The sequence below is a fragment of the Oncorhynchus masou genome, unplaced genomic scaffold (assembly GCF_036934945.1).
Source record: "Oncorhynchus masou masou isolate Uvic2021 unplaced genomic scaffold, UVic_Omas_1.1 unplaced_scaffold_3631, whole genome shotgun sequence".
NCBI lineage: Eukaryota > Metazoa > Chordata > Actinopteri > Salmoniformes > Salmonidae > Oncorhynchus > Oncorhynchus masou.
Window position 1 is genome coordinate 7,501 of NW_027010034.1, and position 10,550 is coordinate 18,050.

At 45.6% G+C, this 10,550-nt stretch overlaps 1 pseudogene; it reads left to right on the top strand.

Annotated features, from left to right (window-relative positions):
- Positions 1-7,547, top strand: part of LOC135534598 (probable E3 ubiquitin-protein ligase makorin-1) — an 8,346-nt pseudogene extending 799 nt beyond the window's left edge.
- The last annotated feature ends 3,003 nt before the right edge of the window (positions 7,548-10,550 follow it).

The window sequence follows — 10,550 nt, forward strand, 5'->3', positions numbered from 1 at the left end:
AAAAGCGTTCCCACAGGGATGCTGGTCCCATGTTGACTCTACAAGGTGTTGAAAAGCGTTCCCCAGGGATGCTGGTCCCATGTTGACTCTACAAGGTGTTGAAAAGCGTTCCCAGGGATGCTGGTCCCATGTTGACTCTACAAGGTGTTGAAAAGCGTTCCCAGGGATGCTGGTCCCATGTTGACTCCAATGCTTCCCAACAGTTGTGTCAAGTTGTCTGGATGGTCTTTGGGTGGTGGATCATTCAGACACATACGGGAAAACTGTTGAGCATGGAAAAACCCAGCAGCTGCAGTTCTTGACTCTAACGGTGCGCCTGGCACCTACTACCGTACCCCGTTCAAAGGCACAGAAATATTTAGTCTTGTCCATTCACCCTCTGAATGGCACACATCACAATCCATCTCAAGACTTAATTTAAAAAAATGTTTAAACCACCTGTCTCCTCCCCTTCATCTACACTGATTGAAGTGGATTTAACAGGTAAACATCAATAAGGGATCTCATCTTTCACCTGGTCAGTCTATGTCATGGAAAGAGTAGGTGTTCCTAATGTTTTGTACACTGTGTATAGGGAGTAGGGTGCTGTTTGGGACTGGTATCCTTAGCTAGCTCAACTGTGGAAGTGGAGGAGGAGAGCAAAGCTACGTCAAAAGGACACCCTAGTTACTACGGTCAAAAGGACACCCTAGTTACTACGGTCAAAAGGACACCCTAGTTACTACGGTCAAAATGACACCCTAGTTACTACGGTCAAAATGACACCCTAGTTACTACGGTCAAAATGACACCCTAGTTACTACGGTCAAAAGGACACCCTAGTTACTACGGTCAAAAGGACACCCTAGTTACTACGGTCAAAAGGACACCCTAGTTACTACGGTCAAAGGACACCCTAGTTACTACGGTCAAAAGGACACCCTAGTTACTACGGTCTTAATCCGTGCTCTGTACAGAATAGAGTTCCATTTGAGAGGCAGATGGTGTCCTTAGCTAGCCCAACTGCTGACAGGGTGAGTTTGTGTCAGTCTGTCAGGGTGTCCTCAGCTTGAGCCACTGATATGCCAACAGTGCCAGTCTGCCAACTTCTGCCATGTGGCCGGACGCGGTGTGAAATGAAAAGCCTTTATGGATGATTGGAATGTAGCGATCAGTTTGTCCCTCCTGTCTCCCTGTAGGATGGACATGATATACTGTCAGTCACCTACTAAGTCAATAAGACACGTTCTGTTTGTCCCTCCTGTCTCCCTGTAGGATGGACATGATATACTGTCAGTCACCTACTAAGTCAATAAGACACGTTCTGTTTGTCCCTCCTGTCTCCCTGTAGGATGGACATGATGTACTGTCAGTCACCTACTAAGTCGGTACTTTTGGCCCTGTGGGCACCGGTCAGAAATGTCTCTATATAGGAAATGGGGGGTGCCATCTTGGAATACCCAGAATCCCCCTTTCTGTTTGGTCTGCTGCCAAATGCTCCCAATCCAGTCTCCCACTGAGCAGGGTGTATTTTTCTGTGTGAGTGAGTGAGTGAGTGAGTGAGTGAGAGAGGGCGACTTCTGGTTGATTTTGTTACCTTTTGGGGGCATTTTAGCATCTTTTTATTTACAAGTTGGTTTATAGGACCACCAGACTCATGAGGTAAATAAATGGCACCATTTTGTTGGCGCCAAGTCGATGACTGTTTCCATGTGTCTTAATTCAGGGTGTGTGTCTGGCTCGCTCACCTCTCTCTCCTTTTCGCTCACCCTCTCCCCCTCCTCTTCCCCCTCCCTCGTCAGACCCGTGAAGTCTGAAGGCCGAGATGAGTCCTCTGATGGAGCGAGAGAAAGACCCGGCGGGGAGACGATAAGGAGTTGAGGAAGACTCTGTGTCCCTACGCCGCCATGGGAGTGTCGCTATGGACTCAACTGTGCCTATCTCCACGGCGTGTGTGTGACATGTGCGGTCTGCAGGTGCTCCATCCCTCCAACGACGCACAGCGATCAGAACACACCAAGGTAACGGTCCTGTCAACACACGCCCTCCATCAGAACACACCTGTACCTGTCAACACACGCCCCTCCATCAGAACACACCTGTACCTGTCAACACACGCCCCTCCATCAGAACACACCTGTACCTGTCAACACACGCCCCTCCATCAGAACACACCTGTACCTGTCAACACACGCCCCCTCCATCAGAACACACCTGTACCTGTCAACACACGCCCCTCCATCAGAACACACCTGTACCTGTCAACACACGACCCCTCCGTCAGAACACACCTGTACCTGTCAACACACGACCCTCCGTCAGAACACACCTGTACCTGTCAACACACACGCCCCTCCGTCAGAACACACCTGTACCTGTCAACACACGCCCTCCGTCAGAACACACCTGTACCTGTCAACACACGCCCTCCGTCAGAACACACCTGTACCTGTCAACACACGCCCTCCGTCAGAACACACCTGTACCTGTCAACACACGCCCCTCCGTCAGAACACACCTGTACCTGTCAACACACGCCCCTCCGTCAGAACACACCTGTACCTGTCAACACACGCCCCTCCGTCAGAACACACCTGTACCTGTCAACACACGCCCTCCGTCAGAACACACTGTACCTGTCAACACACGCCCCTCCGTCAGAACACACCTGTACCTGTCAACACACGCCCCTCCGTCAGAACACACCTGTACCTGTCAACACACGCCCCTCCGTCAGAACACACCTGTACCTGTCAACACACGCCCCTCCGTCAGAACACACCTGTACCTGTCAACACACGCCCTCTGTCAGAACACACCTGTACCTGTCAACACACGCCCCTCCGTCAGAACACACCTGTACCTGTCAACACACGCCCCTCCGTCAGAACACACCTGTACCTGTCAACACACGCCCCTCCGTCAGAACACACCTGTACCTGTCAACACACGCCCCTCCGTCAGAACACACCTGTACCTGTCAACACACGCCCTCCGTCAGAACACACCTGTACCTGTCAACACACGCCCCTCCGTCAGAACACACCTGTACCTGTCAACACACGCCCCTCCGTCAGAACACACCTGTACCTGTCAACACACGCCCCTCCGTCAGAACACACCTGTACCTGTCAACACACGCCCCCTCCGTCAGAACACACCTGTACCTGTCAACACACGCCCCTCCGTCAGAACACACCTGTACCTGTCAACACACGCCCCTCCGTCAGAACACACCTGTACCTGTCAACACACACCCTCCGTCAGAACACACCTGTACCTGTCAACACACGCCCCTCCGTCAGAACACACCTGTACCTGTCAACACACGCCCCTCCGTCAGAACACACCTGTACCTGTCAACACACGCCCCTCCGTCCAGAACACACCTGTACCTGTCAACATACGACCCCTCCATCAGAACACACTAAGGTCAAATCAAGATGCATTTGTGAGGCGTTAATTAATGTAACTCAGCTGTGTGGTACTTAGTCTCCTTGTTTTACTGTCAGATACTGTATTTATATATTACGGTCTCCCCAGGCTTCATAATGCATTATAGTGGTTAGCTATACCTTTTCTATCCCCCCAGGCTTCATAATGCATTATAGTGGTTAGCTATACCTTTTCTATCCCCCAGGCTTCATAATGCATTATAGTGGTTAGCTATACCTTTAGTATTCCCCCAGGCTTCATAATGCATTATAGTGGTTAGCTATACCTGTAGTATCCCCCAGGCTTCATAATGCATTATAGTGGTTAGCTATACCTTTAGTATCCCCCCAGGCTTCATAATGCATTATAGTGGTTAGCTATACCTGTAGTATCCCCCCCCCAGGCTTCATAATGCATTCTAGTGGTAAGCTATACCTTTATCCTCCACCCCCAGGCTTCATAATGCATTATAGTGGTTAGCTATACCCTTAGTACCCCCCTCAGGCTTCATAATGCATTATAGTGGTTAGCTATACCTTTAGTACCCCCAGGCTTCATAATGCATTATAGTGGTTAGCTATACCCTTAGTACCCCCTCAGGCTTCATAATGCATTATAGTGGTTAGCTATACCCTTAGTACCCCCAGGCTTCATAATGCATTATAGTGGTTAGCTATACCTTTAGGGTATCCCCCAGGCTTCATAATGCATTATAGTGGTTAGCTATACCCTTAGTACCCCCCCAGGCTTCATAATGCATTATAGTGGTTAGCTATACCTTTAGTACCCCCAGGCTTCATAATGCATTATAGTGGTTAGCTATACTTTAGTACCCCCAGGCTTCATAATGCATTATAGTGGTTAGCTATACCCTTAGTACCCCCCAGGCTTCATAATGCATTATAGTGGTTAGCTATACCTGTAGTATTCCCCCCAGGCTTCATAATGCATTATAGTGGTTAGCTATACTTTAGTATTCCCCCCAGGCTTCATAATGCATTATAGTGGTTAGCTATACCCTTAGGACCCCCCCAGGCTTCATAATGCATTATAGTGGTTAGCTATACTTTAGTATTCCCCCCAGGCTTCATAATGCATTATAGTGGTTAGCTATACCTTTAGTACCCCCAGGCTTCATAATGCATTATAGTGGTTAGCTATACCATTAGTATTCCCCCCAGGCTTCATAATGCATTATAGTGGTTAGCTATACCTTTAGGATTCCCCCAGGCTTCATAATGCATTATAGTGGTTAGCTTTACCTTTAGTATTCCCCCAGGCTTCATAATGCATTAGTGGTTAGCTATACCTTTAGTACCCCCCAGGCTTCATAATGCATTATAGTGGTTAGCTATACCTTAGTACCCCCAGGCTTCATAATGCATTATAGTGGTTAGCTATACCTTAGTATTCCCCCAGGCTTCATAATGCATTATAGTGGTTAGCTATACCTGTAGTATTCCCCCCAGGCCTCATAATGCATTATAGTGGTTAGCTATACCTTTAGTACCCCCAGGCTTCATAATGCATTATAGTGGTTAGCTATACCTTTAGGATTCCCCCAGGCTTCATAATGCATTATAGTGGTTAGCTATACCTTTAGTATTCCCCCAGGCTTCATAATGCATTAGTGGTTAGCTATACCTTTAGTACCCCCCAGGCTTCATAATGCATTATAGTGGTTAGCTTTACCTTTAGTATTCCCCCAGGCTTCATAATGCATTAGTGGTTAGCTATACCTTTAGTACCCCCAGGCTTCATAATGCATTATAGTGGTTAGCTTTACCTTTAGTATTCCCCCAGGCTTCATAATGCATTAGTGGTTAGCTATACCTTAGTATCCCCCCCAGGCTTCATAATGCATTATAGTGGTTAGCTATACCTTTAGTATTCCCCCCCCAGGCTTCATAATGCATTATAGTGGTTAGCTATACCTTTAGTATCCCCCCAGGCTTCATAATGCATTATAGTGGTTAGCTATACCTTTAGTATTCCCCCCAGGCTTCATAATGCATTATAGTGGTTATTCTCCTTTAGTATCCCCAGGCTTCATAATGCATTATAGTGGTTAACTATACCTTTAGTATCCCCCAGGCTTCATAATGCATTATAGTAGTTAGCTATACCTTTAGTATTCCCCCAGGCTTCATAATGCATTAGTGGTTAGCTATACCTTTAGTACACACCCCCTCAGGCTTCATAATGCATTAGTGGTTAGCTATACCTTTTATCCCCCAGGCTTCATAATGCATTATAGTGGTTAGCTATACCTTTTCTATCCCCAGGCTTCATAATGCATTATAGTGGTTAGCTATACCTTTAGTACCCCCAGGCTTCATAATGCATTATAGTGGTTAGCTATACCTTTGTTGTTCCTCTTCAGGCTTGCATCGAGGCCCATGAGAAGGACATGGAGCTGTCGTTTGCCATCCAGCGCAATGAGACATGCAGTGTGGCGTGTGTATGGAGGTGGTGTTTGACAAGGCCAACCCCAGTGAGAGACGCTTCGGCATCCTGTCCAACTGCTGCCACTGCTACTGCCTCAAGTGCATCCGCAAGTGGAGGAGCGCCAAGGCGTTCGAGAGCAAGATAATCAAGTAAGGAAGTAGTTATTATCGAGGGACAAGACCATCAAGTAAGGAAGTAGTTATTATCCCGAGGGACAAGACCATCAAGTAAGGAAGTAGTTTTCATTATCCTGAGGGACAAGACCATCAAGTAAGGAAGTAGTTTCATTATCCTGAGGACAAGACCATCAAGTAAGGAAGTAGTTTTCATTATCCTGAGGGACAAGACCATCAAGTAAGGAAGTAGTTTTCATTATCCCGAGGGACAATTACTTTTGCAGCACGTAGTAAAAATACAATGAACATGACAATAAATAAATATAGACCTAAACCAAAGCAGTGTATGCTGCAATATGTAGACAATACTACTACAGCTTATTGAGGTAGATGAGACTACTACAGCTTATTGAGGTAGAGATGAGACTACTACAGCTTATTGAGGTAGACAATACTACTACAGCTTATTATTGAGGAAAGATGAGACTACTACAGCTTATTGAGGAAGATGAGACTACTACAGCTTATTGAGGAAGAGAGACTACTACAACATTGAGGTAGACGAGACTACTACAGCTTATTGAGGTAGAGAGACTACTACAGCTTATTGAGGAAGACAATACTACTACAGCTTATTGAGGAAGATGAGACTACTACAGCTTATTGAGGAAGATGAGACTACTACAGCTTATTGAGAAGATGAGACTACTACAGCTTATTGAGAAGATGAGACTACTACAGCTTATTGAGGAAGATGAGACTACTACAGCTTATTGAGGAAGATGAGACTACTACAGCTTATTGAGGAAGATGAGTCTACTACAGCTTATTGAGGTAGACAATACTACTACAGCTTATTGAGGTAGATGAGACGACTACAGCTTATTGAGGTAGATGAGACTACTACAGCTTATTGAGGAAGATGAGACTACTACAGCTTATTGAGGTAGACGAGACTACTACAGCTTATTGAGGAAGATGAGACTACTACAGCTTATTGAGGAAGATGAGACTACTACAGCTTATTGAGGTAGATGAGACTACTACAGCTTATTGAGGTAGACGAGACTACTACAGCTTATTGAGGTAGACGAGACTACTACAGCTTATTGAGGTAGATGAGACTACTACAGCTTATTGAGGAAGATGAGACTACTAGAGCTTATTGAGGTAGACGAGACGACTACAGCTTATTGAGGAAGATGAGACGACTACAGCTTATTGAGGTAGATGAGACTACTACAGCTTATTGAGGAAGATGAGACTACTACAGCTTATTGAGGAAGACGAGACTAATACAGCTTATTGAGGAAGACGAGACTACTACAGCTTATTGAGGTAGACGAGACTACTACAGCTTATTGAGGGACGAGACTACTACAGCTATTGAGGTAGACGAGACTACTACAGCTGTTTAGAGTGTTGGGTCCCGTCAACTAAACCTCTCTCTTCCCAGGTCCTGTCCAGAGTGTCGGATAACGTCCAACTCGTCATCCCCAGTGAGTACTGGGTGGAGGACAAGGGAAGACAAGCAGAAACTGATACAGAAATACAAGGATGGCATAGGAGGTAAGATATGTACTGATGAGGGGTAAAGATATGTACTGATGATGGGGAGGATAAGATATGTACTGATGATGGGGGGGGATAAGATATGTACTGATGATGGGGGGGGGGGGGATAAAATATGTACTGATGATGGGGGGGGGGGGGGGGGTAAGATATGTACTGATGATGGGGGGGGGGATAAGATATGTACTGATGATGGGGGGGGATAAGATATGTACTGATGATGGGGGGATAAGATATGTACTGATGATGGGGGGATAAGATATGTACTGATGATGGGGGGATAAGATATGTACTGATGATAGGATAAAATATGTACTGATGATGGGGGGGATAAGATATGTACTGATGATGGGGGGATAAGATATGTACTGATGATGGGGGGGATAAGATATGTACTGATGATGGGGGGGGGATAAGATATGTACTGATGATGATGGGGGGAGGTAAAGATATGTACTGATGATGGGGGATAAGATATGTACTGATGATGGGGGGGATAAGATATGTACTGATGGGGGGGGATAAGATATGTACTGATGATGGGGGGGGGGGGATAAGATATGTACTGATGATGGGGGTAAGATATGTACTGATGATGGGGGGGGATAAGATATGTACTGATGATGGGGGGGGGATAAGATATGTACTGATGATGGGGGGGGGTAAGATATGTACCGATGATGGGGGGATAAGATATGTACTGATGATGGGGGGGGGGTAAGATATGTACTGATGATGGGGGGGGATAAGATATGTACTGATGATGGGGGGGGTAAGATATGTACTGATGATGGGGGGGGGTAAGATATGTACTGATGATGGGGGGGGATAAGATATGTACTGATGATGGGGGGGATAAGATATGTACTGATGATGGGGGGGGGATAAGATATGTACTGATGATGAGGGGGATAAGATATGTACTGATGATGGGGGGGTATATGTACTGATGATGGGGATAAGATATGTACTGATGATGGGGGGGTAAGATATGTACTGATGATGGGGGGGGATAAGATATGTACTGATGATGGGGGGTAAGATATGTACTGATGATGGGGGTAAGATATGTACTGATGATGGGGGGAGGGTAAGATATGTACTGATGATGGGGGAGGGTAAGATATGTACTGATGATAGGGGGGTAAGATATGTACTGATGATGGGGGGGGTAAGATATGTACTGATGATGGGGGATAAGATATGTACTGATGATAGGGGGGGTAAGATATGTACTGATGATAGGAGGGGTAAGATATGTACTGATGATAGGAGGGGGTAAGATATGTACTGACGATGGGATGGGGGTTAACATATGTACTGATGATGGGAGGGGGTTAAGATATGTACTGATGATAGGGGGGGTAAGATATGTACTGATGATAGGAGGGTAAGATATGTACTGATGATAGGAGGGTAAGATATGTACTGATGATAGGGGGAGTAAGATATGTGCTGATGATAGGGGGTAAGATATGTGCTGATGATAGGGGGGGTAAGATATGTACTGATGGGGGGGTAAGATATGTACTGATGATGGGAGGTAAGATATGTACTGATGATGGGGGGGCTGATGATGATAGGTAAGATATGTACTGATGATGGGGGTAAGATATGTAAGATATGTGCTGATGATAGGGGGTAAAGAGATATGTACTGATGATAGGGGGTAAGATATATGTACTGATGATAGGGGAGGGTAAGATATGTACTGATGATGGTAGGGTAAGATATGTACTGATGATGGGGTAAGATATGTACTGATGATAGGGGGGTAAGATATGTACTGATAGGGGGGTAAGATATGTGCTGATGGGGTGGGGGGGTACTGATGATAGAGGGATTAAAGATATGTACTGATGGGGTGGGTTAAGATATGTACTGATGATGGGGGGTAAAATATGTACTGATGATCAAAGGGGGTAAGATATGTACTGATGATGGGGGTAAGATATGTGCTGATGGGGTGGGGGGTAAGATATGTACTGATGATGGGGGGTTAAGATATATACTGATGATAGGAAGAGAATGGAAATATGTACTGATGATAGGGGTAAGATATGTACTGATGATAGGGGGTAAGATATGTACTGATGATAGGGGGTAAGATATGTACTGATGATAGGGGGGTAAGATATGTGCTGATAGGAGGGGTAAGATATGTACCTGATAATGAGGGGTAAAATATGTACTGATGATAGAGAGAGTAAATATGTACTGATAATGAGAGGTAAAATATGTACTGATAATAAGGAGGTAAAATATGTACTAGTGATAGGAAGGTAAAATATGTACTGATAGAAGTAAGATATGTGCTGATAGCAGAGAGGAAGTAAGATATCTACTGATAAATTGAGGTAAAATATGTACTGATGATAGGGGGGTAAGATATGTACTGATGATAGGGGGGGTAAGATGTGCTGATGGGGTGGGGGTAAGATATGTACTGATGGGGTGGGGGGTAAGATATGTACTGATGATGGGGGTAAGATATGTACTGATGATGGGGGGGGGTAAGATATGTGCTGATGGGGTGGGGGTAAGATATGTACTGATGGGGGGGTTAAGATATGTACTGATGATGGGGGGTTAAGATATGTACTGATGATGGGGGGGGGGTTAAGATATGTACTGATGATAGGGGGGTAAGATATGTACTGATGACAGGGGGGTAAGATATGTGCTGATGATAGGGGGGGTAAGATATGTACTGATGATAGGGGGGTAAGATATGTACTGGTGATAGGAGGGGGGGTAAGATATGTACTGATGATGGGGGTAAGATATGTACTGATGATGGGGGGGTAAGATATGTACTGATGATAGGAGGGGGGTAAGATATGTACTGATGATAGGGGGGGGTAAGATATGTACTGATGATAGGAGGGGGGTAAGATATGTACTGATGATAGGAGGGGTAAGATATGTGCTGATGATAGGAGGGGGGTAAGATATGTACTGATGATGGGAGGGGGGTAAGATATGTGCTGATGATAGGAG